The sequence below is a fragment of the Magallana gigas genome, chromosome 4 (genome assembly GCF_963853765.1).
Source record: "Magallana gigas chromosome 4, xbMagGiga1.1, whole genome shotgun sequence".
NCBI classification, from domain to species: domain Eukaryota; kingdom Metazoa; phylum Mollusca; class Bivalvia; order Ostreida; family Ostreidae; genus Magallana; species Magallana gigas.
The window spans coordinates 45,287,195-45,298,514 of NC_088856.1; the positions used below are offsets into that span (position 1 = coordinate 45,287,195).

The following is an 11,320-nucleotide window of genomic DNA, read 5'->3' on the forward strand; positions in this document are numbered from 1 at the left end:
GAATAGATGCTGGACATGTTAATTAATCTATTATATTTAACAATCTTAGAACCTACCCCCCCCCCTCCCGCTGTGCACAAATGCAAATTACCATCTCATTCTGTAACATGACAAAGTATTTTGACCATGGTTGTTAATGAGTATCCCCCTTACATGCACACAATCATTATTTTACAAGCTTGACTTACAATTAAAGAGATATTGATAAAACACACACAAGTATATTATAGAGCAATCCACACTTTACAAAAGTTATGTCCCTTGGCCGCCATCTTTGGGGAAAATCCCATATATTTCTCACAGAAGCCTTTGTAGTTTAGAGGGTTGTAACTTTGTCATTTGACATTAAAAATCCGTTTCCCTGTGAATTTTAATTGCCCCAAGTTGGGGCAACCCACACATCGAAGGAATAAATCAAATTCCAAGAGATTACTTCAGAGGACGCCCAAATATTTGGTTGCTTAAAGACGGGAAAAGTTGCTATTTCCCTTTTGACCTTTGGGTTGACCCCGCAAAGGGGAACAACTTTTGCAAAGTGTGGATTGGACTATTAAAAAATTTGTTGCCAAAAATTATTTCATTTACAATAGAATTTGTTTTCGGGGAGAGGGGGGTGTTTCCGACGGTCATTTGAGTTTGCCGGGGGGGGGGGTGTCCGAGACATATATTTGGTAATTCTATAATGCAATTTAAAGAAATTTGAATTTTGCCGGACCCCTTGAGGGTTTCACAACAGGTGAACACGGGTAAAAGAAGCCCTGCCGGCATTCACACCTGTGCTAATCAGAATACACCACTGAGCTGAGAAAGAAAAAAAAATGTCTCCGCTGTATAGTGTTCTTCGCAACTAAGATTGTCTTTTTAACTTGTGCTGTGTTTAATTTTCAGTAGACCAGAAAGTTATGATAATATATTAATAATTCATTGATATCTAGGTAAATTTATCACTAGTTTAAGATAAATAATAAAAGGTCGCATATGTGGATTTCCGTAACAGAGGGTATACATTGACAATATAGCGTACATACGTAGCTGTGGTAGCTGTAAGGACATGAAAAGACAAATGAAATTAATTAGATCATACTTGTACCTATAATTAAAAAGTATGTTTTAACTGACTACCGGTAAAATGTCTAAAAAAGTAATGAAAGTGATAATGTTGTAATAATATTCTCTCTCTCTCTCTCTCTCTCTCTCTCTCTCTCTCTCTCTCTCTCTCTCTCTCTCTCTCTCTCTCTCTCTCTGACTCTCTTCATAATGTGCATGCAATATTGCTAAAAAAAAAGTAGAAGTGTTTATTCCCCACAGTATTTGATCACCTCATTATTCTCAAAGACTTATTCCCACTTCCTTTAATCAAACGTACAATACTTTTATATGTATATAATATATAGTATATAATATACATGTAATTAAGCAAGGATTTGGTAACAAGTAAACACTTAATAAGTAAATCCGTTTCCATCGATAAAGTTTACAAAATTCAAATTGTTGATATGTCCAAGTTATGATTTCTCTGAAAGCACATCTATTAAAAATTAAAGACAGAACTGATACTTTCAAAAATTGCGTTGTGGAAGACAATAACAACATGTAGGTGCAAAGTGTATAATTTGTGATAAAATTGCTATGTTACAAAGCGCTTTAATGCAGAAATATATTTGAAACTGCCTTAAAAAAACCAATATCCTTGCGGTTTAAAGAAAAATATGTATCTCCGTGAAGTAAGATATTGATGTCCTTATCAAAAGGGATAGTGTCTAAGAGAAGCAGTCTTTCATTGGTATAGATTAATCTCTCTCTCTCTCTCTCTCTCTCTCTCTCTCTCTCTCTCTCTCTCTCTCTCTCTCTCTGACTTCCATGTTGGAAAAGTGCCTAATTTCATATCCCAAGATAAGATCAGTCTCGATGCAGCAATGGTACATGTATCATTGTTAAATAGGAAATGCATGTAGTTAATCAAGTTGACCCTTGCGTTAACTTTCATTTAATGATGATCTTTTTTTCAGTGGGTTCAACCCAATAGTATAGTTCGAGAAAAGGTCCGCCCCGTTGAAATATTGAATGCAGATATTTAATATTCATATTGATGCTTGTATTGATGTATCCTGATGATCTTTTATATTAAGGATAGGACCTTATACTGTGGTTCAAGAAAAGACCCGCCTGTTGAAATACCGAATGCAGAAAATTAAAATTCTTTTTCAATTTGATATTTGCTTTGAATGATCCCGATGTTCTTTCAATATATGGGTAGGACCCAATATTATGCCTCAAGAAAAGGTCTGCCTGTTGAAATGCTGGATGCAGATAATTGATACTTATATTAATACTTGGTTTGATATACCCCGATGATCTTATAAAATATCGCTAAAGAAAAGGTCCGCTCATTCAAAAAAAAATCAACATGTCAGTACATGTAGTTAAACAAGGAATTAAGTACTAGTAGGTAAATACATATTAATAATGTATGGATGTTTATCGATAACTATTTTTTATTAAGAGGGTAGGACACAATATCATAGTACAAGAAAAAGTCCGCCCCATTGAAATGCTATATGCGAAAAAATTCACAGTATGTTGACCCGATGATCTTTTATTTCAGAGGTAGGACCCAATATTATAGTTCAAGAATAGGTCCGCCTCGTTAAAAGAACTGCATAGTCACAAAGTTAGACCTAACCATTAGGCACATAGCATCAGGGAAAGGCCACCCCCCCCCCCACTCCCTACTTTCTAATATTGATTCTTGTAGTGATATTTTTCACTTGATCTTCTTACTGTTGGAGTGGACATAAAAGTGACTTTAGCATAGGTTTTTTTTTTTAATTCATTCAGATTAAAGTTACACATTATTTATAATAGTATTTAAATAATTGATTTTCATCGTAAGATATCCCAATTAAAGGAATGAGACCCGGTACATGTATATATACATGTATTTTGTCACTAAAAAGACCGGAAACTTAATGTAATGTTAAGAAAGAGAAGTTGCTGTAGTAAAACAAATTTATAATTGAGTTTATCCGACGACTTTTTAAAAATGTGACAAAGGCCTGAAATCCAATGTGTCTCGTTGAAATAATCTTAAAATATTACGGTCGGTTTGTCCTATTTGTCTGACGGTATTGATTTTCATCTAATGGCCTTCTTATTCATTTTTGGGCGAGGGGCCAAGAAATGCACTTCATAATGTTTATATGATACTTATGAGAAAAAAAACCCTAATACCATATGTGCGTGTAGCAGGCAGGAATTTAAAATAAAATTTTACCGGACGGAGTGTCAACATTTGCCCTTTACACACAACTATTTTCTTTTTAATGAACAGAATCCCCTTAAATTCTTTTAAGATACAAACTGCTAAGACATCCGAAGGAATGTGGCTCTTTACTAATCTTACAGGACTGTGTTTAGTTTCTTATAATTTTGTAATGGGTCACGTTTTAAAGCGTGTATCGTATTGGAAAGATGTGCAAAAAGAGGACGTATAAAATATCCATTGTTAAAATACATGATCATTTCAAAAAGTCAAACACCTGAATTCGAAGGTGTGAACCCTTCACACCTGCAGGGTGGTGTGTGTATATATAACACCTAACTGAAGCCATTGTTTTATTAATGACACCAATCAGTTTCATTTCCTGTTTTTATAAGATCGACTGGCAAAATTAATGTTGAAATAAAAAAAAACCCACCAGCTTTAAACTCTTTATGTGTGTCCTAACTACATGTACAATCATGTAAAATAATGCATTTTCATTTACACTGTGTGATGGATGTTAACCAACTCACCTCGGGTAATTGCTCCTTTTAAAGAGTTACAAAATGATGCCACTTATTTTATAACAAAATACTCGAAATTGAAGGAAAAAAATACAAATTAAAAATATACCCGGACCTTTTACGTTAGGCGGACCTTTTCTTATACGGGCCGGACCCTTTAAGTGCAAAGGCGGACCTTAAATGTTAACTTTAATGGTCTGCCCCGGACCATTTTACAGGGCGGACCTTAAATTATACGACACCGGTCTCACCCGATGTCCGAGGATATGTGTGCCGCTTGTACAAAGCCGAATGATCTTAGTAAGAGTTATCGATGTAAATAAATAAAAAAAATACATGCTTATCAAAACATGCTCGTGTAAGTTAAAGTTGATTAAGGCTTGTTCCAACAGAAATCATGTTTTGCTAATTGTATTTAATATTTTTTATGTATTGCGTATTTTAATATTGTACAGTCATTTTACCGGTAACGAATCAGTATGCGGTTTCGTCGTGCATGCAACTATTATAATCGGAATTCCAAATGTTTTTATTATATGTTTAAATTGCGTATCTTTGTCCTTCTAAACTGTAGTATCAAACTTCCGAAAAAATAAAGGAAGTAATTTCAACATCCCCTCCATTTCCCTAGTTTCGAATTCGTTTCCCAGTATCGAATTAAGCGCCCTTTATTACTTCTGACCGAATATTTTGAGGCGAATTAATTTCAAAAATATACTAAAGGTACATGTTAATGGACTTATAAATGAAGAAGGAAAAACAATTGTGGGAATATGTCATTTAAACAAATAATATGATCGTTATTTTTATCATACCGTTTTCCCGTCAAATTAAAACTGGACTTGAACAGTTTTCATTTGCGTTACTTTACAATATTGAATTTTCATAAAAACACTTTATAATTATAGTAATTGATGATAAGTAGTTGCCATTTTCCTTTGTTTTTCCCGTATATCTATCATTCTACTACAGTTATTGCCAAGATGAAAGAGATGCCGCGGACATTATTCTCCAATATACCACGACCGTCATCAGTAAATTATCAGATCAGAAATACCTATTTTTCTCCCACTTATCATGAAAGTACAACTTCAAACCGTAAAAAGTTTTTAAAACCATGTCAAATTCATGTGTTAGTTCCCGTCAAAACGATGTGTATTGCCTCAAATGTTTATCTTTAAGGGATCAATGCGGCTGTTCCTAGGACCTCCCCAGCACATTTTCATTGCGTGTTTTTACATGGAATATATAATGTGTAGTAGTAATAATCATATTTAATTGTCCTTAAAATTTTAGGAATATAACTCAAAGATATTTTATAAATAAGTGAAGAGTAATAAAAATCCAAAGAAAAATTTTGTCGTCTGCATGTGATTCCTTTGATCGATATACATGTAAACATTACTAACAAAAACGTTGGGGTTACACGGAACAGCCGTCAAAATGACCTAGATCGTCTCCCTATAGAAGAAACGATCTGTAAAAATACTGGGCTGTTAGTAGAATAGAAATAAAGTTCTTGTTTTCGTGAATGTTGCAGGATAACCTCCTCGGTCTCGATATGTTGTTTGAAATATAAAAGCCTCGGCTAACGCCTCGGCTTTTATATTTCTAAACAACATTTCTCGACCTCGGAGGTTATTCTGCAACATTCACGATAACTCGTACTTTATTTCTTAAATATATGCAGCCAAATAATACTTCTGTCGCAATGAACCGAAACTAGGAAAACTACACGTCGTTCTATTTGAAGTCGTAATTTCATTCAAAGCTCCATTATTATTTGATATGATGCATTATCTTTTTAAATGAAGTATATTAACTAATTATCCACTAAATAGGGATCAATAACAAACTTATTTTCATAGTTAGGCTTAATTGTTTTCACACTTTCGTTTTTTCTGCTTTGAACTTCCGGCAGCTCATATCTGGGTCACATTTTTAATTTGTAAACAATTCGGTAAATAATCGTGCAAATGGCAAACAACTTCATAGAATATTTATTTCTGTTTTATAATTACTTAGCTAGGATTTTTTAAAACCTCAACTCCGTCTTCCACTAGTAATTTTTCTAAAAATTATTCGATACTGGCAAATATTCGTTACCGGTAAAACGACTGGACCAGTACTGAAACATCGTATAAAAACGTTATATATACATGTACTCTGTAACTAGTCGTCTTTTAATACATATACCTTTCTTTTGTTTGTTAAAAATAAAATCAATTTTGTAAAAAGATAAGTATATCATTTCCTCTAGTTTTTTTTCATGAAAATACCTACAAAAGAGTTTTGCCAATTACAAACAGTTTAAAGTATATGTTATGTAAAACACGGGCGCCATTTTGAAACAAATTGTCAGAGAGTTCCGAATGAAATCTGATGAACATTTCACATGGTTCTCGCACGCTTTGCTCGAAATGATTTACACGCTTTGTCCGAAACTCTGCACGCTTTGTCCGAAACGCTTCACGATTCACACGAAACGCTAAACGGTTAACACGAAACGTTTCTTGCATGTAAGTCGCACGCTTTTTTGGTGTAGTAGTACGTTTCAGGGTCTGTAAATTTTGTCAGCACGCAACAATTTTAAATTGTACATTGCTTTCAAAAATTTAGAAATATTTAAATAAAGAAGTTATCTTAGGGAAAAGGTTACCTGTTTTGTAAACGGGTCCGGTTTTTTTTTTTAAAAAACCCACAATTCCTGACATGACACTTGAGTACATACTGTTTACAACAATGCTTGCTACCCTCTGAAAATTTAACTCACCATTAAATATCTCATTTTTTAAATAATGTTTGTTACGATTACATAAACTGTGTGCGACAAATAGTTTTCCTAAAACATTTTCTTATTTTCTTTTTCAATACACGTTTTATATGCAGGCGTTCAATCACAACAGGTTTTATAACAAAAGCAGACCTGAAAGTTTAGTATTTATAATCGTTTGACACCACATCACATATATTTTCAACTCGCAGCAACAACGGAAGACCTACTCGTGGCTTTGCCACGAGCTCTGCTCTAGTTTATAATATAATTTAAATCAACTATGCAAGCTATCATCTATAAAACATGTGACCTGTTCGAAAAAACTAAACCTCATCCAGCATCCGAAACCTATGGCGCAGATTCAGCATTCAAGCCTGTCAGGTGCATCAGTATACATAAGACGCATCTCCATGCAAGTTTGGTGAAGTTCAGACCAGTAATAACTAAGATATCATCATCAGAGCTAGGGCACTAGCAATTAAAACCTTAACCTGCTCCAGCATCCGCAACATATGGCTCAGATTCAACATCCATGCCTGTCAGGTGCATCTGTATCATAAGACACACCATCCATTCAAGTTTGGTGAAGTTAGGACCTGTAATAACTAAGATATATTTTTTAGCATCCTTGATAATGGAGAACAAGCTCTGCAACTGAAGCTTCCTCTGTGATTCATTCATATTACAGTTTAATCAACTATGCAAGTTTGAAATAGTACTACTATCTATTAAACATGTGACCTGTTCCAAAAAACTTAACCATATCCAGCATCTGAAACCTATGGCTCAGACTCAGCATTCAAGCCTGCCAGGTGCATCAGTATCATAAGACGCACCATCCATGGAGGTCTGGTGAAGTTAGGACAAGTAATAACTAAGATATAATCATCAGCGGGCACCTGTTTCAAAAACTTTTACCAGCTCCAAAAACCTTAACCTGCTCCAGCATCCGAAACCTATGGCTCAGATTCAGCATTTAAGCCTGTCAGGTGCATCAGTATCATAAGACGCACCATCCATGGAGGTCTGGTGAAGTTAGGACAAGTAGTAACTAAGATATAATCATCAGAGGGCACCTGTAACAAAAACGTTAACCTGCTCTAAAACCTTAACCTCCTTCAGCATCTGTAACGTATAGCTCAGATTCAGCACCCAAGCCTGTCTGGTGCATCAGTATCATAAGACACAATATCCATGCAAGTTTGGTGAAGTACAGACCAGCAGTAACTTTGATATTGCTATCAAAGGGCACCTGCAACAAAAACTTTAACCTGCTTCAAAAACCTTAACCTCCTCCAGCATCCGAAACCTATAGCTCAGATTCAGCACTCAAGCCTATCGGGTGCATCAGTATCATAAGACACACCATCCATGCAAGTTTGGTGAAGTACGGACCTGCAGTAACTTAGATATTGCTATCAAAGGGCACCTGCAACAAAAACTTTAACCTGGTCCAACAACCTTTACCTCCTCCAGCATCTGAAATTTAGGACTCATATTCAGCATCCAAGTCATTCAAGTCCATAAGTAGGTCCAGATGCATCATCCATGCAAGTTTGGTGAAGATAGGACAAGTAATAGCTTAGATACAGGACCTGCAAAAAAAACTTTAACCAGGTCCGGACGCCGACGCCGAGGGTATAGCATAAGATCCCCCTGACTTCGTCTCGGTGAGCTAAAAAATGACTAACAAGTGAAAAGCTGTCAATGTGACAGCAAACCGGGTTTTCTTTAATGTTTTAACTGTATCCATAATCCATGTCAACCCATATCCAGTGAAATGGAGTACCCTGTATGCAACATTTTGCCAAATAATGACTAAGTTCAACAGCTAGTATTTTTTTCATAAATTTTTGGAAATCAAAATCCTAGCAATATGCACACCTTTAATATAAGTACAATTGATCTGCAAAAGAACAACTTTCTATCTTGAAAACTGTAGGAGAAGTTATCCGTACAATGAGGGTACCCTATATGCAATATTTTGCCAAGAAATGATGACTTTTCAAATTTTCATCACTTACTCCTATGGTACAATGGAACTCCATATCAAAAAATTGATCCCATAAGACTATGATTTTTTTTATGAGCTTGTTAAATTTAATAAACTCCCAAAACATTACTATAATTACCATACTTTGTAAAAATATGTAAAAAAAAAAAAAAAAAAAAAAAAAAAAAAATTAATATTACAAACAATTTTCAAATTGCCAAAATACTACATATGTACAATCATATCAGTAATTTTGAATTTCATTTAAGTTAATGCCCTATAGGGTCACTTCATCAATTTACTTGACTAATAAATTTAAACAACTTCTAAAAGTAGTTAACTTCTTTATTAATAATGATATTATTTATTTCCTTATGATGATAGAAACTTTTGGTTTCCATGAAACAGTTTTAAAATAGCCCCCAAACCACCGCCCATTTTACAGATTATCAATTTTCCCTAAACACATGCTCCATCTTAACTAACGGCTCAGATAATGGCCCCCTTGGGACAAATGAATTCAGCCACACTTGTCTTTGATGTTCTTATTAGCTCCTAAGAATTTATTTTGATTTGAACATATTTTTATTGTACAAAAATTCAATTGGGATTGGGCACAAGTTCCATAACTTAGACCGCCCTCTCCAAATACAATTCACAATTCTGCTGTTGAGCCGATATTTGCTTTGACCTGGCGATTAAATCAATAACAATCAAGAGAACTAGCGTCAAACAACTTAACTCTGTCCTAAACTTCGGATAATTCAACCCCAACACCTCTACATCGGCGAATTATTCAGATTCTGTCAACATTTGATCTACCGAGAAGCCATGTAGTGACGTCACATTCACATTCCGTCATTTTTTGACTGGAAACTGTGTTTTCCAAGAGGACAATGCCCCGGTACATCGTGCGCGTTCTACCCAAGATTATTTACACAGAAATGGCATAAGAACAATGAGCTGGCCAGCACAGAGCCCCAACATCAACATCATTAAAAATATTTAGCTTTTGATTAAAAGAAAAATTCAGGGAAGAGCGTGTTAGGATAATTTGTCTGCTCACCTGACAGCAGTTATTGACACCACAACGTCAAAAATAAATCATTTAATGCTTTTATTTACATTCCCTTACAGAAGAAATCAATTGTTCACTTAAATAAATCGATATAAAGTGCAGATCACGGAGGGAGTGAATAAGTAACAGCAATAATAGCTGTTTTGTAAAACCGGTTTAAACTGGTTTTCACATAGACTGTTGAGATGAGATCGACGAGCATGAAAATATAATCCATGATAAATTGCTCTTGGAATGTTGCTTTTAACAATAACGTCAACTTTTTTGTTGAATAATTATAAAACATGCTGTTTTGACAACATTCATGATATATCTATAATACATTTTTTAACCAATAACCACAGGGGCTTGTGTAGAAAAAATAAAACATCGTTAAAAAAGTGGGTACTTCGGAGGAAAAATAACAAGGGAGGACGCCATCTTGGATACCGCCTCACTTCATCAGCTAATTTCTCATTTAAATTGTTAAACTAGACACCGAGATACCCACTTTTATAACGATGTTTCTTTATCTACACATGCCCCTGTGCAATAACATAGAATTCACTGTTTGAGAACTGCTTATGTAAATTACTCTTAAATTCATACGCAGTGAATAGATCAACACAGTAGAATGTAAATTTTTTTTAATTCTACTTACGCTGCGCACTGATCAAAAGGGTCCCGACTTAATGTACACTGGAATCGATGCGTGCACTTCCTCTGATTAATATTGCTTCGATTTCTTCTGAATATTGATTGGAATACGTTTTTCTTGACTTCTTAATTCTACGATGTCCAAATCTGCGTAGTTTCTCAAGACCGACGCCACCTTTTCTAATTTAAGATAATGACATCATTTTCATGATGTGATCCAACATATTAGCTTGAACGATAAATTTTCGACTTCTTGTTTTTTATCCTATTTATATATGTACTTGATCTATCTACTTATTTAAATCTGATTAATTATTTAGATGTATGTATATTTTAAAAAAAAATCATAATTCTCATATATTTGCAACAGACAAACATCAGCATGCGCAGATCCAGTTTTTTTTTTCTGTCAACTAAAATTTTCCATGAGCATTTCCAAGAGAAACACCTTATCAATTTTGCCCAACTTTGAGCTTTGTTGCTACAGGTAAATTTACCCAATACAAGTACCTGATGCAAAAATTTTCCAGTTAGTCCAATTTAAGTTCATTAATTTTGCAATGAAATAGAACAACAGAAATGCGTTATTTTAAAGGTCGTACATATTCAATGAACCAAATTTGTATTGTTTAATGAGAATAAGAATGAGAGAATTTTAATTTGCCTGGTTCTGATAAAACATTAATTTATTACCAAAGAAGAATAGATGCTGGACATGTTAATTAATCTATTATGTTTAGCAATCTTGGACCCCCCCCCCCCCCCCCCCCCCCCGCTGTGCACAAATACAAATTACCATCTCATTCAGTAACATGACAAAGTATTTTGACCATGGTTGTTAATGAGTACCCCCCTTACATGCACACAATCATTATTTTACAAGCTTGACTTACAAAATAAAGAGATATTCATTTGATAAAACACACACAAGTATTATTATTAAAAAAAATTTTGCCAAAAATTTACATTTCATTTACAATAAAATTTGTTTTTGGGGAGAGGGGGTGTGTGTTTCCGACGGTTATTTGAGTTTGCCGGGGGGGGGGGGGTC

The 11,320-nt window shown here is 34.6% G+C and overlaps 1 protein-coding gene across 2 annotated transcripts in view; it reads right to left on the reverse strand.

The window, feature by feature from the left end:
• Window positions 1-10,461, reverse strand: part of LOC117682367 (uncharacterized) — a 136,206-nt gene extending 125,745 nt beyond the window's left edge. Inside the window, exon 1 of one of the 2 annotated variants that reach the window (XM_066082568.1) lies at window positions 10,283-10,461. The gene's annotated coding sequence lies outside the window, so the exon portion shown is untranslated. Of the gene's footprint in view, window positions 1-10,273 lie in introns of both variants that reach the window. The other variant, XM_066082566.1, reaches the window with a different exon arrangement.
• Window positions 10,462-11,320: the final 859 nt, after the last annotated feature.